This window comes from Budorcas taxicolor, chromosome 25 (genome assembly GCF_023091745.1).
Source record: "Budorcas taxicolor isolate Tak-1 chromosome 25, Takin1.1, whole genome shotgun sequence".
Classification (NCBI taxonomy): domain Eukaryota; kingdom Metazoa; phylum Chordata; class Mammalia; order Artiodactyla; family Bovidae; genus Budorcas; species Budorcas taxicolor.
In genome coordinates this window covers 40,999,134-41,013,162 of record NC_068934.1, presented here as the reverse complement: position 1 = coordinate 41,013,162, position 14,029 = coordinate 40,999,134, and the positions used below count along the sequence as shown (strand labels likewise).

At 46.4% G+C, this 14,029-nt stretch overlaps 1 pseudogene; it reads right to left on the bottom strand.

Moving 5' to 3' along the window:
- Window positions 1–9,991: 9,991 nt before the first annotated feature.
- Window positions 9,992–11,099, bottom strand: LOC128069160 (transmembrane protein 183-like; annotated as a pseudogene).
- Window positions 11,100–14,029: the final 2,930 nt, after the last annotated feature.

Genomic DNA, 14,029 nt, shown 5'->3' with positions numbered 1-14,029 from the left:
GCAATCATCACTCTATGACCTTGCTTCCAGTAGGACCTGTCTGGTCTCTGGTTTCTCACCTGTAAGATGGAACGCTGTCAGAATCGTAAAGGCTGACTGTGCAGACCAGCTGAGCCCAACTGGGATTTGGCTGCGGCTGCTGCTGTACCGCTGCTTTTACTGATGAGTCAGTGAAAGGGCTTATTAAAGAATGTATCTGGGGAGGCTTGAGGGCAGCACATAACTGGGGGTGTCTTGCTCAACCTGGGCTCACTTGGCTGAAGAATTTTTTTTGGCTGTACCAAGTGGCATGTGGGATCCTGTTTCCCAACCAGGGACTGAACGGGTGCCCCCCGCATTGTGAGCACAAAGTCTTAATCACTGGACTACCAGGGAATTCCCTGAAGGATGTTTTCATGGGATCTCTCTGGGATTTAAGGTGGCCATGCAGCCACCAGCCAGGGGACACAGAGGGATGAAAAGTGATGAAGCATGCCCCTCCTTTCCGTGAGACATCAGCACCCTTTGGGGCCATCAGGTCCAGCTACTTTGGGAGCATGGGAAGGTGACCTTGGGAAGCACAGGGTCTTCTGCAACACTGGGTGGCCACCAGGCAAGTTCTTTCAAGAAGCCAAAGTGTGCAGGTCAGAGAGTCACAGGAGCTACTCTCTCTGGTCCTGTAATAAATGAGGAGGCTTTGATCTCAGCAGGGCAGGATCACTGCAAGGAGACAGAAATTGCCTTCTTGGGGGCTGAAAAAAAATCTTACTCTTTCTATATATAAACACAGATAGACAAGCGCAGGGAACTCTGCTCCATACCCCACGGCAGTCTGGATGGCGGGGAAGTCTGTGGGAGAATGGCTACGTGTATATGTTTGGTTGGGTCCCTTTCCTGTTCGCCCGAAACCATCACAACATTGTTAAACAGCTATTCTCCAACATAAAAAAGTTAAAAGACAAAAAAAAATAAATATAGATATACAAACAATAAGTGGACAGTCATCTATGGTATTAAACTTTCTAGATGGGATATGATTTGGGGATAACTGTCTAAAACGGATCCTTAGGGGCATGAGAATTAAAAAAGGGTTTGCACATACTAACCTGGAGAGTCCAAAGTCCTGCCATCATGTAGACCGATGCAGTGAGCCGTGGACTCCACTCAGATCTACACACCCTGGTCCCACTACTCGTAACAACAAACCCCAAACTCCTGAGCACCCCGCAAACAGGGCCATCCCAGGAGCCTTCCCAGGCTGTTCCCATGTCCGCCACCCTTGAGCAAAGCCTTTGCAAAGGCCTCATGCAAAGCTTGGATTCATCTACCAGCCACTCTGGCTCACAGAGGCCTTGAGGTTTCTTGCATTGTAAGAAGCTGCCCGCTCACCCCCGGAGCACTGCAGGAGAAGATTTAGGAGGTCTGGCACAGGCTGGTTGTCTCTCACAAGTGAAGTCCCTGCTCTAATGCCAGCTTCCAGCAGGACGTTCCAGACGCATTAGCTGAATGGGGAACTCTTCCCTGCCCCCACGCTCTCCCCAGAATCCTGTCCCATGGAGAGCCTGTCTGTAGCTGCAGCACCTCCAGATGCCCTCTCGCTCCCCAGCAGAGCCTCCTGACCCCTCACTGCTCCACTCAACTTGAACCACCTTAAAATACACCCCGGGTCCTGTCACCCGCCTGCTTGAGACCTTTCCCATTGCACTTAGAGTTATCCAAACACCCCACTTCAAGCCTGCTTGCTGGTTTTGAAAAGTCAGGTTCTTTCCCCAAGTGTTCCTCCTCTCTCCCCACCCACGTCTGGCCCAAGTCATAGCTCAGCGGGATTCTCGCCAACCTCCCCTGCGCACCATCACCACCCCCCATCGCCCCTTCTCCTCGACCGCCCTGTTTCCTTCTTAGCAGCTGTCACGCTTCATTGACTGGGTTATTGCCTTTCTTCCCACTAGACTGGGAGCTTCCTGAGAGCGGGGACCAGGTCCTTTGGCCCCTCTACTGTGTGTGTCCCCCCTCTCAGAGTGCCCGGCGTGTCATAGGCTTCAGTGATTCTTGAGCGAGTGGACGCGTGGACAGGCGACCACCAGGCTGTAAGAAGCAGGCTAGGGTGAACATACGCTGGAAGACTGTCTCCTTCTGGGCTGCCCGCCCACACTCAAGCCCAGCACTGCTATTAAGGACTCACATGGGCAGGTGACTGAAGAAGAGGCTAAAGCCAGAGACGGTGCTGTGCAATATTCTCTGGGGGATAGGGCCTGGATTGAAACAGGAGGGAGGAGAGCAGCGCACAGCCTTTGAATGAAGGACATAACCAAGGACATGACATAAGCGGATTAGAATCAAATGTGTCCAAGATGGCAGACAAGTCAACTTCAACTAGACCTTGACCCTCAGTGCACACCCATTGTAACACATCAGCAAGGTAACTGGCACACTCACAGGCACCATGACAGTTCCAAGGCTGACCGTCAAAGACCAAAATGAGAGGCGGCCTAGTTCCTGGAAATCTCCACCCCTTCCCTAAGATAGTTGGAGTAATTTTCCCACTGTTTAGTTTTTGAAAGTTCCCGTCCATTAAAACGAACATCACCATATTTCAGAGCTCTATCACCTTCTGAGGTGGCCCACAGTCTGTCTGTGGAACGTGTTTCTCTCTAAATATATCCACTTCTTACCCACCCAAAGCAGGAATACTTTGTCTCTCTCTGAATTCTTTCTGCAATGAGACATCAAGAACCAGGGCTTCATTAAGTCCTGAAACCAGGTGTGTGATTTCATTTGGAAGACCGTGGGTTTGGGCTAGATTCAAGTCCTGGCTGTGGGGGTTCAAGTCTCAGTCAGCGTTTTGGCTGGGTTTGAGTCCCAATTTGAGGTACGTGGTTTTAGAATGACCCTGGGAGAGATCACCCTGCTGATCAATCACAAAGCTTATTGATAATTAACCTAAGAGATAAATTACAAATTCTTACCTTCTCCCCAGGAGACCTGGTTGATAAGCTGGTAGGAAAGTGATTCCTCTTCTGTCTGTTCCAGTGAAAGTGTCCCCAGAACTGGACAGGGAAGGAAGAGGAGGCTGGATCACCTTGCTTCTTCCAGCACCGGCAATGTTATGTTAGCAATGCCCACAGCCTGCAGTGTCCTCTTTCAAGACATTGTCTTACCTTTCATGACATTGTCACAACTTTTGCCCCATCTCCATGGACAATATCCCCCCAACCTGACCACGTGCATGCATGCTCAGTCGTGTCTGACACTTTGCGACCCTGCTAGACTCGTATGTCCATGGAATTTTCCAGACAGGAATACTGGAGCAGGTTGTCATTTCCTATTCCACGGGAGCTTCCTGACCCAGGGATCGAACCTGAGTCTCCTGCGTCTCCTGCATTGGCAGGCGGGTTCCTTACCACAGCACTACCTGGGAAGCCCCCAACATGATTCTGCCACGCTAACTCATTGTGCTCTTAGCAATACAAGTGGGTTTCTGTTTTCAAGGAATTTTCATGTCTTTGATCTCCCTGATTCAGCCAACCTAATGCTGTGATGAGCCAAACTGATCATCTATGCAGCGCTCTGGGGAAGGAACTAGAAGAACAGCCAATAGTTAGGATACACTAGAACTATGCTGGATGCCTTCCATGTATTATTTCACAAATGAGTCACTACCTGTGAAGTAGGTTTTTAAATTTACGCTTTATAGAGGAGGAAGTGTAGACTCGGAGGCAATAGATAATGTCCTCCAAACCACAAAGGCACTAACTGAAAACCCATTAAGAGGTCTTCATCAGACTGTGTGGTTCAATCCTAAGGATATGTGATAAGGATCTGTATAAATTTAGACTTCCTCTGTGTAATCCATGATCAGGTGAGATTTCACTAGAGAGGATTCAATGTTAAAGTTAAATAGCATCTGTTTATCAGCCAGCAAATCTGCCTTGGGAGGCCTTGGGTGAGGGAGATTAGAGGAATTTCAGAGGCCTGGAATGAAACTCAGGAGGCCTGAGTTCTGGTTCAGTCTTATTTTACACAAATAGTGTGCCTTTAAACCGGTGCCTCTCCTCTCTGGGCCTCTGTTTTCCCCAAAATAAAACAAAGAGGTAAACACTATATACTACTTATAACATCCCTTCTGTTAATAGTACGAATGTTCTAGGAGTGAATCATTCATCATGTCTAAGACTCACTTTAACTTTCTTGGATACGCCAATTTCTTTCCCAAATTCTTTTCTGCCCAGTATTATCATACTTCCGGGCTCCCAGTAACAAAACACATGATCCCCGTTGCCCTCTCTCTTCCTTCCTCAATATTCTTTCTTTCATGTTATTCAGATTTCATTGATTCCCATTTATTCCTGCCACCACCATCCTGCTTCTGGTTACAGTTGCTTTCTGGCTGGCTCCTTCCTCAGCCTCGGTTTATCTGGTCCAGCTACCACACTGATCTTAAGAGGCCACAGAACTGATTTCTCTGCTATAATCTTCAGTGATTCCCCTAAAGCCACAGCCTGCCAAGCTCCAGGGGCTGATCCCAATCTCTTTGCTTCTTAACTAATTCTGTGGACATATAACTTCTTAAGGTCTCTCTCCTATAAAACACAGAGAGTGGATAAGGTCCTGCTCAAAGTCCTTTTCAAGTCAAAAGTGCCCCGATTCTACTAGAGTCAGAATGACTTTCCTATTGCCTCTAGTGTTTTCTGGACCCCAGGCTGCCAGCTCACTATTCTGTCCAAATGTCTCAGGAGTCACTGGAGGTCTGCTTGGTGGCGAGCGTGGGAGGGTCTAGGGTCATGATCAGTGACAGCGGGTGTAGCATTTCACTCCCTGACCCTGCTCCTCACCTAAAAAAACCCAGAAAGTCATTCTTCCCCTCCCTCCCTACAGATCCACTGAGAAGATGAAATGACGGAATGACTCTAGAAACAACCCTTCCTTCCTTCCTTCTTTTTTACTTCCTCCTTCCCTCCTTCCTTCATAAAATAGCAATAAAATGCCAGACATTTGCCTTGGCATTGGGTATATGGTGGTAAAACAGACCTGTTTGGTTCCCACTCTCAGGAAGGATCTTACAGTGGAGACCAGCACTGTTCAGCAGTATTTTCTAGGCTGATGGAAATACAGGAGCCGCTAATCACATGCGGCTACTGGGCACTTGACATGTAGCTAATGTGACTAAGGATCTGAATCTTTCATTTTATTTAATGCTAACTAATCTAAATTTTTATTTTTGCATTTCTTTCCCATGGGGATGGTCTTGACCCCTGTCTCCTGTACAGTATCACGAACCTCCGTCCGTAGTTCATCAGGCATTCTGTCTACCAGATCTAGTCCCTTAAATCTATTTCCCACTTCCACTGTATAATCATAAGGGATTGATTTAGGTCATACCTGAATGGTCTAGTGGTTTTCCCTACTTTCTTCAATTTAAGTTTGAATTTGGCAATAAGACAGCTCCTGGTCTTGTTTTTGCTGACGGTATAGAGCTTCTCCATCTTTGGCTGCAAATAATATTATCAATCTGATTTTGGTGTTGACCATCTGGTGATGTCCATGTGTAGAGTCTTCTCTTGTGTTGTTGGAAGAGGGTGTTTGCTATGACCAGTGCGTTTCTTGGCAAAACTCTATTAGCCTTTGCCCTGCTTCATTCTGTACTCCAAGGCCAAATTTGCCCATTACTCCAGGTGTTTCTTGACTTCCTACTTTTGCATTCCAGTCCCCTATAATGAAAAGGACATCTTTTTGGGGCGTTAGTTCTAGAAGGTCTTGTAGGTCTTCATAGAACCGTTCAACTTCAACTTCTTCAGCATTACTGGTTGGGGCATAGGCTTGGATTACTGTGATAGTGAATGGTTTGCCTTGGAAACGAACAGAGATCATTCTGTCATTTTTGAGATTGCATCCAAGTACTGCATTTCGACCTCTCTTGTTGAGCATCATGGCTACTCCATTTCTTCTGAGGGATTCCTGCCCACAGTAGTAGATATAATGGTCATCTGAGTTAAATTCACCCATTCCAGTCCATTTTAGTTCACTGATTCCTAGAATGTCGATGTTCACTCTTGCCGTCTCCTGTTTGACCACTTCCAAAATGCCTTGATTCATGGACCTAACATTCCAGGTTCCTATGCAACATTGCTCTTTACAGCATCAGACCTTGGTTCTATCACCAGTCACATCCACAACTGAGTATTGTTTTTGCTTTGGCTCCATCCCTTCATTCTTTCTGGAGTTATTTCTCCACTGATCTCCAATAGCATATTGGGCACCTACTGACCTGGGGAGTTCCTCTTTCAGTGTCCTATCATTTTGCCTTTTCAGACAGTTCATGGGGTTCTCAAGACAAGAATACTGAAGTGGTTTGCCATTCCCTTCTCCAGTGGACCACATTCTGTCAGACCTCTCCACCATGACCTGTCCATCTTGGGTGGCCCCACATGGCATGGCTTAGTTTCACTGAGTTAGACAAGGCTGTGGTCTTTGTGATCAGATTGCCTAGATTTCTGTGATTATGGTTTCAGTGTGTCTGCCCTCTGATGCCCTCTTGTAACACCTACCGTCTTACTTGGGTTTCTCTTACCTTGGACGTGGGGTATCTCTTCACGGCTGCTCCAGCAAAGCACAGCTGCTGCTCCTCACATTGGACGAGGGGTATCTCCTCATGGCTGCCCCTCCCAACCTTGAACGTGGAGTAGCTCCTCTTGGCCCTCCTGCACCCGCATAGCCACCGCTCCTTGGAAATGCAAAAAAGCAAAATGGCTATCTGAGGAGGCCTTACAAATAGCTGTGAAAAGAAGAGAAGCAAAAAGCAAAGGAGAAAAGAAAAGATATAAGCATCTGATTGCAGAGTTTCAAAGAATAGCAAGGAGAGAGAGATAAGAAAGCCTTCCTTGGTGATCAGTGCAAAGAAATAGAGGAAAACAACAGAATGGGAAAGACTAGAGATCTCTTCAAGAAAATTTGAGATACCAAGGGAACATTTCATGCAAAGGTGGGCTTGATAAAGGACAGAAATCATATGGACCTAACAGAAGCAGAAGATATTAACAAGAGGTGGCAAGAATACACAGAACTGTACAAAAAAGAGCTTCACGACCCAGATAATCACTCACCTAGAGCCAGACATCCTGGAATGTGAAGTCAAGTGGGCCTTAGAAGATATCACTATGAACAAAGCTAATGGAAGTGATGGAATTCCAGTTGAGCTATTTCAAATCCTGAAAGAAGATGCTGTGAAAGTGCTGCACTCAATATGCCAGCAAATTTGGAAAACTCAGCACTTTTCCAGGCCACAGGACTGGAAAAGGTCAGATTTCATTCCAATCCCAAAGAAAGGCAATGCCAAAGAATGCTTAACTATGGCACAATTGCACTCATCTCACACGCTAGTAAAATAATGCTCAAAATTCTCCAAGCCAGGCTTCAGCAATATGTGAACCGTGAACTTCCAGATGTTCAAGCTGGTTTTAGAAAAGGCAGAGGAACCAGAGATCAACTTGCCAACATCCGCTGGATTGTGGAAAAAGCAAGAGAGTTCCAGAAAAACATCTATTTCTGCTTTATTGACTATGCCAAAGCCTTTGACTGTGTGGATCACAATAAGCTGTGGAAAATTCTGAAAGAGATGGGAATACCAGACCACCTGAGCTGCCTCTTGAGAAATCGGTATGCAGATCAGGAAGCAACAGTTAGAACTGGACATGGAACAACAGACTGGTTCCAAATAGGAAAAGGAGTACATCAAGGCTGTATATTGTCACCCTGCTTATTTAACTTATATGCAAAATACATCATGAGAAACACTGGACTGGAAGAAGCACAAGCTGGAATCAAGATTGCCGGGAGAAATATCAATAACCTCAGATAGGCAGATGACACCACCCTTATGGCAGAAAGTGAAGAGGAACTAAAAAGCCTCTTGATGAAAGTGAAAGAGGAGAGTGAAAAAGCTGGCTTAAAGCTCAACATTCAGAAAACGAAGATCATAGCATCTGGTCCCATCACTTCATGGGAAATATATGGGGAAACAGTGGAAACAGTGTCAGACTTTATTTTGGGGGGCTCCAAAATCACTGCAGATGGTGACTGCAGCCATGAAATTCAAAGATGCTTACTCCTTGGAAGGAAAGTTATGACCAACCTAGACAGCATATTCAAAAGCAGAGACATTACTTTATCAACAAAGGTCTGTCTAGTCAAGGCTATGGTTTTTCCTGTGGTCATGTATGGATGTGAGAGTTGGACTGTGAAGAAAGCTGACCACTGAAGAACTGATGCTTTTGAACTGTGGTGTTGGAGAAGACTCTTGAGAGTGCCTTGGACTGCAAGGAGATCCAACCAGTCCATTCTAAAGGAGATCAGTCCTGGGTGTTCTTTGGAAGGACTGACATTGAAGCTGAAACTCCAGTACTTTGGCCACCTCACGTGAAGAGTTGACTCATTAGAAAAGACCCTGATGCCGGGAGGGATTGAGGGCAGGAGGAGAAGGGGACGACAGAGGATGAGATGGCTGGATGGCATCACTGACTCAATGGACATGAGTTTGAGTAAACTCCGGGAGCTGGTGATGGACAGGGAGGCTTGGCGTGCTGCGATTCATGGGGTTGCAAAGAGTCGGACACGACTGAATGACTGAATTGAACTGAGTCTAAATTTAAGTAACTGATGGGGCTGGGGGCTACTGTATTGGGCAGTGTAGGTCTAGACATTTATGGGCAAGGAAGACATCAAAAGTAAATTGATTTTTCAAAAACTTGAGCATAATAGATAAGCAACAAGGACCTACTAGATAGCACGGGGAGCTATGCTCAATATCTTATCAGTCAGTCAGTTCAGTCGCTCAGTCGTGTCCAACTCTTTGCGACCCCATGGACTGCAGCACGCCAGGCCTCCCTGTCCATCACTAACTCCCAGAGCTTGCTCAAACTCATGTCCGTTGAGTCAGTGATGCCATCCAACCATCTCATTCTCTGTAATCCCCTTCTCCTCCTGCCTTCAATCTTTCCCAGTATCAGGGTCTTTTTCATTGAGTCAGTTCTTCGCATCAGGTGGCCAAAGTATTTGAGTTTCAGCTTCAGCATCAGTCCTTCCAATGAATATTCAGGACTGATTTCCTTTAGGGTTGACTGGTTTAACTAGTTTAGGATTGATCTCCTTACAGTCCAAGGGACTCTCAAGAGTCTTCCAACACCACAGTTCAAAAGCATTAGTTCTTCTGTGCTCAGCTTTCTTTATGGTCCAACTCTAATATCCATACATGACTACTGGAAAAACCATAGCTTTGACTAGATGAACTATTGTCAGCAAAGTAATGTCTCTGTTTTTTAATACCCTGTTTAGGTTGGTCATAGCTTTTCTTCCAAGGAGCAAGCGTCTTTTAATTTCATGGCTGCAGTCACCATCTGCAGTGATTTTGGAGCCCAAGAAAATAAAGTCTCAGTCTTTCCATTGTTTCCCCATCTATTTGCCATAAAGTGATGGGACCGGATGCCATGATCTTAGTTTTTTGAATTTTTTTTTTTAAGGTTCTGAAAACCCAGTCACCTGCTTTATTTCTAGATAAGGGTAAAGGGAAACAAGGAAATATTCACTTGAATTTGAGGGGCAGCTAAACTGAAAGCAATAATAGCAACAACTTTAGGCCTCTAAGGTTACTCTGATCCATATGTTAAAATTTCCTTGTTTGGAGATTTAAGGGTTTAATTTTCCCCTAAAGCAAGATCATTCACTTTGCCTGGGATAAAAGAACAAAGAACAGCAAACTCAGTAGCACCAAATGGGGTTTAACACAGAAAATAGGGCCAGGTTTCTCCTTTCAAATGCAAAAATTAAAATATAATTATAAATATTAGTTGTTTTTCCTCCTGATTCAATCCTTCTCCTTCTTCTAGCAGGAACCCCAGAAACCTAAACAGCATGTGCATTACTGACTAGATATACAATCCAGCTGCCCCTTCCAAACTGGAATCTGATTACAAATGGACTGGCCTCGCTCAGAGCTGCTCTCAGTGACAGGAAGTAATATCTACGCTCTCAGAGAAGACGGATACTGAGGATGCCACCAGTGAAAAAGTTGAACTCTGTGCACTGGGTCCAGGATGACTTGCACACCCTATTCACTGCGCAGTTTCTGACCACCACGGACAGGATAATCTTGGAACACCAGTCTCACTCAATGATGCTGCATGTCCGTGCTCACACTGATAGTAAACAGGGTAAATAGCATTCCCATGACAATTGGAATAAAGATGAAATTGAGGGTGGTGACCTGCAGTAGGCAGCAGCCGTGGTCTGGGTTGTTATGAACATCTTCGTACTGAATGGGAGGCTGCAGTCCTTCCATACACTTGCTCTTTAATCTTGGGGACTGTTTTTTGAACTTGAAGTTGGATTCCCACATTGGTTCCTGTCTGTTCCCAACAATCTTTCTGCACCAGAAAAGTAAGCATTTGGAATTCTTTAATATACTAGAAGTGCTTTTTGGAATGGCTGGATTCTTGGAGATTTGCACAGCAGATGGCTCATACATGTGGTACAGAGACCGGATCACACATGCCTGAAGACAGAGCAGCTTCTCCACTGACTCAGGTCACAGGTGCTAAGGCAGAGCGGCATCCAGTGTGCAGTGTCTTCCGTACAACCTTGTCCAAAAGGTAGCAGTGCAAATGAGAGTCCAGGCATTCTTACAAATCAGGGAAAAATTCACAGCGTTCTCAGGACAGATACAGGGGGCCAGCAATAGCCAAATATCGATGGGATGCTCTTCTCCTCCAGTCCCATCCAGTCTTCTCTTGTGCCTCTTGCTCTTCTTTTTTCTGGAGATAGTTCTCTCATGGATGCTTTCCCTCCTGGGCATCAGTCTCACCACTGCTATTTATGATGTCACAGGGCTTACCAGCTCCAGAAAGAGCTTCCACTGAAGGAAACTGGGAGGCTTCCTGCTGAACGGCATTGGCGACAGCTTTCTTGACCCTTCCAGACCTCACGACGGCTGGATCTGAGTTGGCAGAATCCACCACGGTCACTCAGCCTGAGCAGGCATCTTAGGCCTGGCACTTGAGTCGCTTCCCTCTCTTGGGCATGGCGACAGTGCTGGGGCGAGACTGGGTTAGAGGGCCAGGACCCCAGGCCATGTTTCGGGCCAGAGAGTGGGATCTGTCAGCCTAGGGCCAACTCTGGCTGGTTCCGCTGCCATCCCACTCCCGGATGTTGAGTTTTAAGCCAACTTTTCCACTCTTCTCTTTCATCTTCATCAAGAGGCTCTTTAGTTCTTCTTCATTTTCTGTCATAAGGGTGGTGTCATCTGCCTATCTGAGGTTATTGATATTTCTCCTGGCAATCTTGATTCCAGCTTGTGCTTCATCCAGCCTGGCATTTTGCATGATGTACTCTGCATAGAAGTTAAATAAACAGAGTGATGATACACAGCTTTGATGTACTTTCCCAATTTGGGACCAGTACATTGTTCCATGTCCAGTTTTAACTATTGCTTCTTGTCCTGCATTCTGGTTTCACAGGAGGCAGGTATGGTGGTCTGGTGTTTCCATCTCTTGAAGAACTTTCCACACTTTGCTGTGATCCACACAAAGGCTTTAGCGTAGTCAATGAAGCAGAAGTAGATTTTTTTTTTACCAGCTGAGCCACAAGGGAAGCCCTGAAGTAGATGTTTTTCTGGAATTTTCTTGCTTTTTCTATGATCCAGAGGATGTTGGCAATTTGATCTCTGGTTCCTCTGCCTTTTCTAAATCCAGCTGGAACATCTGGAAGTTCTCAGTTCACATTCTGGTGAAGCCTTGCTTAGAGAATTTTGAGCATTACTTTGCTAGCATGTGAGATGAGTGTGATTATGCAGTAGTTTGAACATTCTTTGGCATTGCTTTTCTTTAGGATTGGAATGAAAACGGACCTTCTCCAGTTCCCTGACCAGCGACCTTGGGATACCTATTTGCTTGCTCTGCCTGCAGCTTTGCATTTCAAGCCACAGGAAATGATCCAGATTTCTATAGCTGCTTCGGCAGAATCAAGCACCACTGGCCTTGTCAAGAGCATCAGGAGGCAGCTCGGAAGCAGGAGCATGTGAGGTGGGACCAGAGGCAGCCCAGCCAAGCCCTGATTGTTGACTCTGAAAGGTCAGTTCAGGAAGCATCTATGTCTAGAGGGTTTTGACATCTAATCTTTCCAAGATCAAGGACAGCCTGTCCATCTAGGAAACTCCGACAACTGAAGATAGTCATTCCTCCTGCCCCTTTCCCACCACTCTAGCGTGAGTGGAAAATGCTTTTTGAGAGAGGAAGTCTTTTCCTTTTGGGTGAGTTGGAGTGGTCTCTAGGAGGTGTTGGAGAAGAACCAATAGAAAGATCTTGGAGTCGGAGAGTTTGGCGACCTGGGTCCTAACCCTCATTGGATGACCCTGAAGCAAGTCAATTTCTGGGGCTTATCTTTTATATATATATATAATATTCATTGATTTATTTAGGTTGTGCCGGGTCTTAGTTGTGGCTCGAAGGATTTTATTGAATGCAGGATCTAGTTCCCTGACCAGGGTTAGACACCAGGCCTCCTGCATTGGGAGTGTGGAGTCTTACCCACTAGACCACCGGGGAAGTCCTTCTGGAGTTTATCTTGTAAAGTGAGGAGGAAGCCTGTTGGCCTGACTGACCCACAAGTGATTGTAAAAATCAGGTGGGACTCAGAGGAAGAGAGTTGCACAGTGTGAAGCCTGATCCAGATGGCTGGGAACACAATGCCCTCCACACTGGCTTGTTGACAGTCACCTTCTATCCCTCCTGCCTGGCTCCTCTGCCAGTCCTCCTGGGCCTTAGCTCTTGCTGGCCCACCACACAGAGCACTGGGCGCACTGGGGAAATAGGGAAGGGGCGGAGCAGGACCCCCAAACCTAATATGTACAACAGAGCTTGAGCTTTCTTCTAGCTCCGCTGCTTCTTTTAAAAATGTATTTATTTATTTTATTTTTTGCTTGTGGGGTTTCTTCTTCCTGCACGTGGGCTTTCTCTACCTGGGGCGAGCAGGGGCCACTCTTCCTTGTGGTGTGTGGGCTTCTCATTGTAGTGTGTGGCAGAGCAGAGGCTCTAGGTGCACGGGCTTCAGCAGTTGCCGTTGGTGGACTCTAGAGCAAGGCTCAGTATTTGTGGGGCACAGCTTAGTTACTCCTCGGCATGTGGGATCTTCCCAGACCAGGGATCGAACCCGTGTCCCTTGCATTGCAAGGCTGATTCTTAACTCCTGGACCACCAGGGAAGCCCCAGGTGTGCTGCTTCTGTGTCTTCTCTAATTCCATTGGGGAGCCACAAGAACCAGGACATTGTGCTAGTAGATTCTGAGGTCATAGCTCACTTTTCCCTCCATGGGAGCAGCAGGAAGTGAGCTGAGCAGAGAGTCTTAGATTTTCAGATGACTCCCCAAGATGAAGAGTTTGCAAGGAAGGAACCCTGCAAGATGTGGCTTCAATCCCTGTGTTGGGAAGATCCCCTGGAGAAGGAAATGGCAACCCACTCCAGTACTCTTGCCTGGGAAGTTCCATGGACAGAGGAGTCTGGAGGGTTACAGTCTATGGGGTCTTAAAGAGTCAGACAGGCCTTGGCAACAAAGCAACAACAGAATATGTAAAATCATGTGCAGCCATCACCTCCATCTAATTCCAAAAGATTTTCATCATCTCAAAAGGAAACCCCATACCCATCAAGCAGTCGCTCCCTGGTCCCCTTCCTCTCGGTGCCTGGCTACCGCCAGCCTGCTTTCCGTCTCTGTGAATTTCCCTTCCTGGCCATTTCATGTAAACAGAATCGCACAATATGTGCCCTTCTGGGTCTGGCTTCTTTTACTCAGCATGATGCTATCAAGGTTCATGGGTCTGGCAGCGTGCATCAGTGCTCCTCTCCTTCATATGGCTGAACACTAGTTCATCGTGTGGCTGTCCTGCATCCTGTCCTCCATTCATGGACATTTGAGCTGTTTCCACCTTTTGCTGCTCTGAGCATTCATGGACAAGTATTTGTTTGAATACCTATTTTCAGTTTTGAGGTGCATATACCTAGGACTGAAT